This window comes from Arachis duranensis, chromosome 2 (assembly GCF_000817695.3).
Source record: "Arachis duranensis cultivar V14167 chromosome 2, aradu.V14167.gnm2.J7QH, whole genome shotgun sequence".
Classification (NCBI taxonomy): domain Eukaryota; kingdom Viridiplantae; phylum Streptophyta; class Magnoliopsida; order Fabales; family Fabaceae; genus Arachis; species Arachis duranensis.
The window spans coordinates 17,671,751-17,681,408 of NC_029773.3; the positions used below are offsets into that span (position 1 = coordinate 17,671,751).

General features: G+C 39.0%; 1 non-coding gene and 1 pseudogene across 1 annotated transcript; one reads left to right on the plus strand and one right to left on the minus strand.

Moving 5' to 3' along the window:
- The window catches only part of LOC127744913 (uncharacterized), a 28,117-nt pseudogene that overhangs the window by 4,556 nt on the left and 13,903 nt on the right, over nucleotides 1-9,658 (plus strand).
- LOC127745282 (small nucleolar RNA R71) lies at nucleotides 1,063-1,166 on the minus strand. The gene has a single exon (XR_008006479.1). It is a non-coding gene; the product is annotated as a small nucleolar RNA R71 (small nucleolar RNA).

Below are 9,658 nucleotides of genomic sequence, written 5' to 3' on the forward strand. Positions count from 1 at the left end.
TTATATCATATCTTTTTCAAAATTTTATCTTTTTCAAAAATTTGATTTCAAATTATCTTTTCTATCTTCTTATCTTCTTATCTTTTCAAAATTGATTTTCAAATCTTTTTCAATTAACTAACTAACTTTTTGTTTGTTTCTTATCTTTTTCAAAACTACCTAACTACTTCTCTCTCTCTCTCTAATTTTCGAAAATATCTCCTCCTTTTTCAAAATTCTTTTTAATTAATTAATTGTTTTTAATTTTAAATTTAATTTTATTTCTTATCTTAATTTTCAAAAATTATTAACTCCTTTTCAAAAATTATTTTCGAAATTCTTTCCCTCTCTTCTTCTTCTATTTATTTATTTATTTATTTACTAACACTTCTCTTTACCTCTCTTCATCTCAAATCACTGCCCCTGTTCTTACCCTTGTGTTTGGATTCTCCTTTCTTTATTCTCTTCTTCTTCCACTAATAATAAGGAACCTCTTTACTGTGATATAGAGGATTCCTCTTCTTTTTCTGTTCTCTTCTCTTTCATATGAGTAGGAACAAGGAAAAAGGCATTCTTGTTGAAGCTGATCCTGAACCTGAAAGGACTCTGAAGAGGAAACTAAGAGAAGCTAAATTACAACAATCCAGAGACAACCTTGCTGAAATTTTCGAACAAGAAAAGGAGATGGCAGCCGAACCTAACAACAATAATGCAAGAAGGATGCTTGGTGATTATACCACACCTACGTCCAAGTTTGATGGAAGAAGCATCCCAATTCCTACCATAGGAGCAAACAATTTTGAGCTGAAACCTCAATTAGTTGCTCTAATGCAACAGAACTACAAGTTTCATGGACTTCTATCAGAAGATTCTTACCAGTTCTTAACTGAGTTCTTGCAGATCTGTGAGACTGTTAAGACTAATGGAGAAGATCCTGAAGTCTACAGGCTCATACTTTTCCCTTTTGCTGTAAGAGACAGAGCTAGAACATGGTTGGACTCTCAACCTAAAGATAGCCTGGACTCCTGGGATAAGTTGGTCACGACCTTCTTGGCTAAGTTCTTTTCTCCTCAAAAGTTGAGCAAGCTTAGAGTGGATGTTCAGACCTTCAAACAAAAAGATGGTGAATCCCTCTATGAAGCTTGGGAAAGATACAAACAGATGACCAAAAGATGTCCTTCTGACATGTTTTCAGAATAGACCATGATAGATATATTCTATTATGGTCTATCTGAGTTTTCCAAGATGTCATTAGACCATTCTGCAGGTGGATCCATTCACCTAAAGAAAACGCCTGCAGAAGCTCAAGAACTTATTGACATGGTTACAAATAACCAGTTCATGTACACTTCTGAGAGGAAATCCGTGAATCATAGGACGCCTCAAAGGAAGGGAGTTCTTGAAATTGATGCTCTGAATGCCATTTTGGCTCAGAACAAAATGTTGACTCAGCAAGTCAACATGATTTCTCAAAGTCTGAATGGATGGCAAAATGCATCCAACAGTACTAAAGAGGCATCTTCTGAAGAAGAAGCCTATGATCCTGAGAACCCTGCAATAGCAGAGGTAAATTATATGGGTGAACCTTATGGAAACACTTATAATTCATCATGGAGAAATCATCCAAATTTCTCATGGAAGGATCAACAAAAGCCTCAACAAGGCTTTAATAATGGTGGAAGAAATAGGCTCAGCAATATCAAGCCTTATCCATCATCTTCTCAGAAACAGACAGAGAATTCTGAACAGAGCACCTCTAACTTAGAAAACTTAGTCTCTGATCTGTCTAAGGCCACTTTAAGTTTCATGAGTGAAACAAGGTCCTCCATTAGAAATCTGGAGGCACAAGTGGGACAGCTGAGTAAGAAAATCACTGAAACTCTTCCTAGTACTCTCCCAAGCAATACTGAAGAGAATCCAAAAAGAGAGTGCAAGGCTATTGATATAATTAATATGGCCGAACCTAGAGAGGAAGGAGAGGACGTGAATCCCAATGAGGAATACCTCATGAGACATCTCTCAAGCAAGAAGGAGTTCCCTATTGAGGACCCAAGGGAATCTGAGGCTCATATAGAGACCATAGAGATCCCATTAAACCTCCTTCTACCATTCATGAGCTCTGAATACTATTCTTCCTCGAAGATGTAACTGGAGAGCAAGTTGCTCAATATCTAGGAGCTATCATGAAGCTAAATGCCAAGTTATTTGGTAATGAGACTTGGGAAGGTGAACCTCCCTTGCTCATTAGTGAACTTGATACATGGGTTCAGCAAACTTTACCTCAAAAGAAACAAGATCCTGGCAAATTCTTAATACCCTGTACCATAGGCACCATGACCTTTGAAAAGGCTCTGTGTGACCTGGGGTCAAGCATAAATCTTATGCCACTCTCTGTAATGGAGAAGCTGGGGATCATTGAGGTACATCCTGCTTTATTCTCATTACAAATGGTAGACAAGTCAGTAAGACAAGCTTATGGATTGGTAGAGGATGTGTTGGTAAAGGTTGAAGGCCTTTACATCCCTGCTGATTTCATAATCTTAGACACTAGAAAGGAGGAGGATAAATGCATCATCCTTGGAAGACCTTTCCTAGCCACAGCAGGAGCTGTGATAGATGTTAACAGAGGAGAATTAGTCCTTCAATTAAATGGGGACTACCTTGTGTTTAAGGCTTCTCTCAATACAGAGTCAAATAAAACCCCCACATTCAAACTCTAAGTTTGGTGTTGGGAGGCCACGACCAAACTCTAAGTTTGGTGTTGAGAAGACCCCACATTCAAACTCTAAGTTTGGTGTTGGGAGGCCTTCATCATGCTCTGAACTTCTGTGAGGCTCCATGAGAGCCCACTGTCAAGCTAGTGACATTAAAGAAGCGCTTATTGGGAGGCAACCCAATTTTTATTTATCTAATTTTATTTTTATTTTATTGTTCTTTTATGTTTTATTAGGTACATGATCATGTGGAGTCACAAAAAAAATATTAAAATTAAAAACAGAACAAAAAATAGCAAAAGAAAAATCACACCCTGGAGGAAGGACTTACTGGCGTTTAAACGCCAGTAAGGAGCATCTGGCTGGTGTTCAACGCCAGAACAGAGTATGGATCTGGCGTGAACGCCAGAAACAAGCAACATCCTAGTGTTCAAACGCCAGGAATGCACCTTGAGGAGAGCTGGCGCTGAACGCCAGAAACAAGCATGGAACTGGCGTTCAACGCCAGAAACATGCTGCACATGGGCGTTGAACGCCCATAACATGCATCACTTCGGCGTTTAAATGCCAGAATTGCATGCAAAGGCATTTTACATGCCTAATTGGCGCAGGGATGTAAATCCTTGACACCTCAGGATCTGTGGACCCCACAGGATCATCTCAAGATCTGTGGGCCCCACAGGATTCCCAACTACCATATTCTCCCCTCTTCTCAACATTCATCCTCTCTTCCCTATAAACACTCTTCCCCAAAAACCTTTCACCAATCACCTCAATCTCTCTTCCCAATTACCCCCTTCACCACTCACATCCATCCACTCTTCCCCATAAATCCCATCTACCTTCAAAATTCAAAATTTTTTTCCCACCCAAACCCACCCTAAATGGCCAAACCTACTCCCTCTCCCCTTACTATATAAACCCCTCCATTCTCATTAATTTTCACACAACACAACCCCCTCTTCTACACCTTGGCCGAATACACCTCCCTTACTCTCCTCCATATTTTCTCTTCTTCTCCTTCTTTTCTTTCTTCTCTTGCTCGAGGGCGAGCAATATTTTAAGTTTGGTGTGGTAAAAGCATAAGCTTTTTGTTTTTCCATTACCATTGATGGCACCTAAGGCCGGAGAAATCTCTAGAAAAGGGAAAGGGAAGACGAAAGCTTCCACCTCCGAGTCATGGGAGATGGAAAGATTCATCTCCAAAGCCCATCAATACCACTTCTATGATGTTGTGACCAAGAAGAAGGTGATCCCCGAGGTCCTTTTCAAGCTCAAGAAAAATGAGTATCCGGAGATCCGACATGAGATCCAAAGAAGAGGTTGGGAAGTTCTAACCAACCCCATCCAACAAGTTGGAATCTTAATGGTTCAAGAGTTCTATGCCAATGCATGGATCACTAGGAACCATGATCAAAGTAAGAACCCGAACCCAAAGAATTATCTTACAATGGTTCGGGGGAAATACTTAGATTTTAGTTCGGAAAATGTGAGATTGGCGTTCAACTTGCCCATGATGCAAGGAGATGCACGCCGCTACACTAGAAGGGTCAACTTTAATCAAAGGTTGGACCAAGTCCTTATGGACATATGTGTGGAAGGAGCTCAATGGTAAAGAGACTCCAAAGGCAAGCCGGTTCAACTAAGAAGACTGGACCTCAAGCCTGTGGCTAGAGGATTGTTGGAATTCATCCAAAGCTCCATCATCCCCACTAGCAACCGATCTAAAGTTACTGTGGATCGGGCCATCATGATCCATAGCATCATGATTGGAGAGGAAGTAGAAATTCATGAAGTTATCTCCCTTGAATTCTACAAAATAGCCGCTAAGCCCTCTACTTTGGCAAGGCTAGCTTTTTCTCATCTTATTTGCCATCTATGTGACTCAGTTGGAGTTATCATAGAAGGAGACATCCCCATTGAGGAGGATAAGCCCATCACTAAGAAAAAGGATGGAGCAAACAAGAGAGCCCACTCATGGAACCCAAGAAACGCATGAGGAAGCTCATCACCAAGAAATCCCGGAGATGCCTCAAGGGATGCACTTTCCTCCCAACAACTATTGGGAACAACTCAATACTTCTCTAGAAGATTTGAGTTATAATGTGGATCAATTAAGGGTGGAACATCAAGAGCACTCCATCATTCTTCATGAAATTAGAGAAGATCAAAGAGCAATGAGGGAGGAGCAACAAAGGTAAGGAAGAGACATAGAAGAGCTTAAGGACATCATTGGTCCTTCAAGAAGAAGACACCACTAAGGTGGACTCATTCCTTGTTCTTATTTCTCTATTTTTCGATTTTTATGCTATATGTGTGTTTATGTTTGTGTCTTTCCTACATGATCATTAGTGTTTAGTAACTATGTCTTAAGGCTATGAATAATTCCATAAATCCTTCACCTCTCTTAAATGAAAAATGTTTTTAATTCAAAAGAACAAGAAGTACATGAATTTCGAATTTATCCTTGAATTTAGTTTAATTATATTGATGTGGTGACAATACTTTTTGCTTTCTGAATGAATGCTTGAATAGTGCATATTTTTTATCTTGTTGTTTATGAATGTTATAATTGTTGGCTCTTGAAAGAATGATGAACAAAGAGAAATGTTATTGATAATCTGAAAAATTAGGAAATTGATTTTTGAAGCAAGAAAAAGCAGTGAAAAAGCAAAAGCTTGCGAAAAAAAATAGAAAGAAAGAAAGAAAAAGCAAGTAGAAAAAGCGAATAGCCCTTAAAACCAAAAGGCAAGGGTAAAAAGGATCCAAGACTTTGAGCATCAATGGATAGGAGGGCCCAAGGAACTAAAATCCAGGCCTAAGCAGCTAAATCAAGCTGTCCCTAACCATGTGCTTATGGCATGCAGGTCCAAGTGAAAAGCTTGAGACTGAGTGGTTAAAGTCGTGATCCAAAGCAAAAAAAGTGTGCTTAAGTGCTCTGGACACCTCTAACTGGGGACTTTAGCAAAGCTGAGTCACAATCTGAAAAGGTTCACCCAGTCATGTGTCTGTGGCATTTATGTATCCGGTGGTAATACTGGAAAACAAAATGCTTAGGGCCACGGCCAAGACTCATCAAAGTAGCTGTGTTCAAGAATCAACAAACTTAACTAGGAGAATCAATGACACTATCTGAAATTCTAAGTTCCTATAGATACCAATCATTCTAAAACTTCAAAGGAGAAAGTGAGATGCCAAAACTATTCAGAAGCAAAAAGCTACAAGTCCCGCTCATCTAATTAGAATTAATATTCATTGATATTTTGGGATTTATAGTATATTCTCTTCTTTTTATCCTAATTGATTTTCAGTTGCTTGGGGACAAGCAACAATTTAAGTTTGGTGTTGTAATGAGCGGATAATTTATACGCTTTTTGGCATTATTTTTAGATAGTTTTTAGTATAATCTAGCTACTTTTAGGGATGTTTTCATTAGTTTTTATGCTAAATTCACATTTCTGGACTTTACTATGAGTTTGTGTGTTTTTCTATAATTTCAGGTATTTTCTGGCTGAAATTGAGGGACCTGAGCAAAACTCTGATAAAGAGGCTGACAAAGGACTGCTGATGCTGTTGGAATCTGACCTCCCTGCACTCGAAATAGATTTTCTGGAGCTACAGAACTCCAAATGGCGTGTTCTCAATGGCGTTGGAAAATAGACATCCAGAGCTTTCCAGAAATATATAATAGTTCATACTTTATTCGTGATTAGATGATGTAAACTGGCGCTCAACGCCAGTTCCATGCTGCATTCTGGAGTCAAACGCCAGAAACACGTCACGAACCAGAGTTGAATGCCAAAAATACGTTACAACTTGCCGTTCAACTCCAAAAGAAGCCTCAGCTCGTGTAAAGTTCAAGCTCAGCCCAAGCACACACCAAAGTGGGCCCCGGAAGTGGATTTCTGCACTTAGACTTATTTCTGTAAACCCTAGTAACTAGTTTAGTATAAATAGAACATTTGACTATTGTATTTGGGTCTTTTGGTATCGGTTTTATTCTATTATTCATCCGAGGAGACTATTGATCACGTCTGGGGGCTGGCCATTCGGCCATGCCTGGACCTTCATCACTTATGTATTTTCAACGGTGGAGTTTCTGCACACCATAGAATAAGGGTGTGGAGCTCTGCTGTACCTCGAGTTTCAATGCAATTATTACTATTTTCTATTCAATTCGACTTATTCTTATTCTAAGATATTCGTTGCACTTCAACATGATGAATGTGATGATCCGTGACACTCATCATCATTCTCACCTATGAACGCGTGACTAACAACCACTTCTGTTCTACCTTAGACCGGGCGCATATCTCTTGGATTCCTTAAGCAGAATCTTCGCGGTATAAGCTAGAGTTGATGGCAGCATTCATGGGAATCCGGAAAGTCTAACCTTGTCTGTGGCATTTCGAGTAGGATTCCGGGATTGAATGACTGTGACGAGCTTCAAACTCGCGATTGCTGGGCGTGATGACAAACGCAAAAGAATCAAGGAATTCTATTCCAATATGATCGAAAACTGACAGATGATTAGCCGTGCTGTGACAGAGCATTTGGACCATTTTCACTGAGAGGATGGGATGTAGCCATTGACAACGGTGATGTCCTACATACAACTTGCCATGGAAAGGAGTAAAAAGGATTGGATAAAAGCAGTAGGAAAGCAGAGATTCAGAAGGAACACAGCACCTCCATACACTTGTCTGAAATTCCCACCATTGAATTACATGAGTAACTCTATCTTTATTTTCTGTATTATTTATTATTATTCGAGAACCCAATAATCAATTATTATCCGCCTGACTAAGATTTACAAGGTGACCATAGCTTGCTTCATACCAACAATCTCTGTGGGATCGACCCTTACTCACGTAAGGTTTATTACTTGGACGACCCAGTGCACTTGCTGGTTAGTTGTGCGGAGTTGTGACTAAGTGTGATTCATGTTTGAGAGCACCAAGTCTTTGGAGCCATTGTTGATGATCACAATTCCGTGCACCAGGTACCATTTGGCTTCACTAGGATCCACGCCTAACCTGGGCTTGGCAGCATGAATTGGAGTTTAGTTGAGTGAAGCTGCGCCTTGTAAATCATGTTGCTTGTATGCGAAGTTTGTATTCGTAGGTTTTGATGAATGACAAACCAACAAACGACATGAAAGACAAACCAACAAACAACTTGAATGAACAAGCATGTTGAAAGATCAACCAACATTCAACGTTGAGGAATGAAGAGTTGAAAGCAACACAACAACAACAAGAAACTCAAGTCCACAACATTTGAAGACAAGTATAGTGTCTTAGGACTTAGGTAACTTCTTGTTAAGAACCAATTGCTAAATCTCTCAACACACACTCACAAAATGTTTTGATGCACATCTTGCAATTCGATGCTAGCCAAATGGTTTAAAACTTGTTTTCAAAGGTACAAAAGCATAGGAATTGACTCCAACAAGTTTGAGATCAATCCTAAGTATTTTGAAGTGATTTTAAGCCATTCTTTAAGGTTTGCATCGATGCAAAGCATGCAACGACTTGTTGCATCGATGCAAAGATGTTTGCATCGATGCAACCTAGCTGAAAATTCAAATTTCAGCGTCAAAGACACATTTGCATCGATGCAAAGTGTTATGCATCGATGCAAATGATTCAAAAACATAAAAAAACGGCTAGTTTTGACAAAAAGGCTCCATCCCACTAACTCCCCAACGTTTCTAAGGTTTGGGGAATCTATAAATAGATGGATTAAAGCCTTATTTCACTGACTTGAATTTTTGGAAACTATCTTGTTCATATTCTTTCATTCTACACACTTTTAAAGTGATATAACACACAAATTTGAGAGAGCAATATCAATTAGTTCAATAGTGCTAAACTTGTAATCACACACTCTTCTAGAGAGCACTCATTTCATCTCAACAATTCTTTAAGAATTGTTTTCTTATACACTTTGTAAATTGGAGTGTGATCTCCAAGGTTGAGTCAAGAGTTATAAACACTATAGTCGGTGAGGATACCAAAGAGGTATACTAAGTACTCAAGGCAAATCTTAGAGAAGGTATCTCTAAGTGGAGTGGGTTAGTATACGAGTAGTGATCATATACCGTGAGGTGTTAGAAACTAAGGACTCGGATTGTAAAAGGTTTTGCGCGAGCACCTTGAAGCTTGGCAATAGTGGAACTTCTCAATTGCGATTGAGAAAGAAAGTGGACGTAGGACAAGGATTGTGCCGAACCACTCTAAATAGCGTTTGCATCTCTCCAAACTCATCTCTTCAATATTATTGTCTTTTACCTTTGAGCAAATAAATTGTGATCGAAAAGTAGCTTCGTAAGTACTTAAGGAGTAGCTTAAGTCCAATTGGTGAAAAGCTTGATCAATTTATTTGAGTTGGTGCCTATTGGAAAGTAAAAGCTCCTTATAAATGCTTAGCAATTGAGTTAAGCTCTTGGAAAAATACTAGTACAATAACACTTTTATATATTGTCCTTAAATTTCACAAAAAGATAAATTGTTGTTGCATTACTCAATTCACCCCCCCCTCTTGAGTAATTGTGCATAGGTTCTACAAGTGGCATCAGAGCTTAACCCTTTGAAAGACTTAACCGTTTAAGGGAAAAGATCATGGCAAGCACAAGCTTTAACAACAACAACACTAGCGAAGGTAACTCAACCGCTACACCTCCTCTTTTTAGCGGAACAAATTACTCTTATTAGAAAAATAAGATGAGAATTTGGATCCGTTCTCAAGATGTGAGAATTTGGAAAGTAATTGAGAATGGAAATCACATTCCAACAAAGACAACAAGCACTAAAGAAGGAGAAGTCTCCGTCTCAAAGCAAGTACCGAAAGGAGAAGATGAATATAGTGACGATGATTGGAAGAAAGTGGCAATGAATGATAAAGCCATCAACTTCATTCATTGTGCACTAAACGAGCATGATTATATGAAGATCTCTACATGT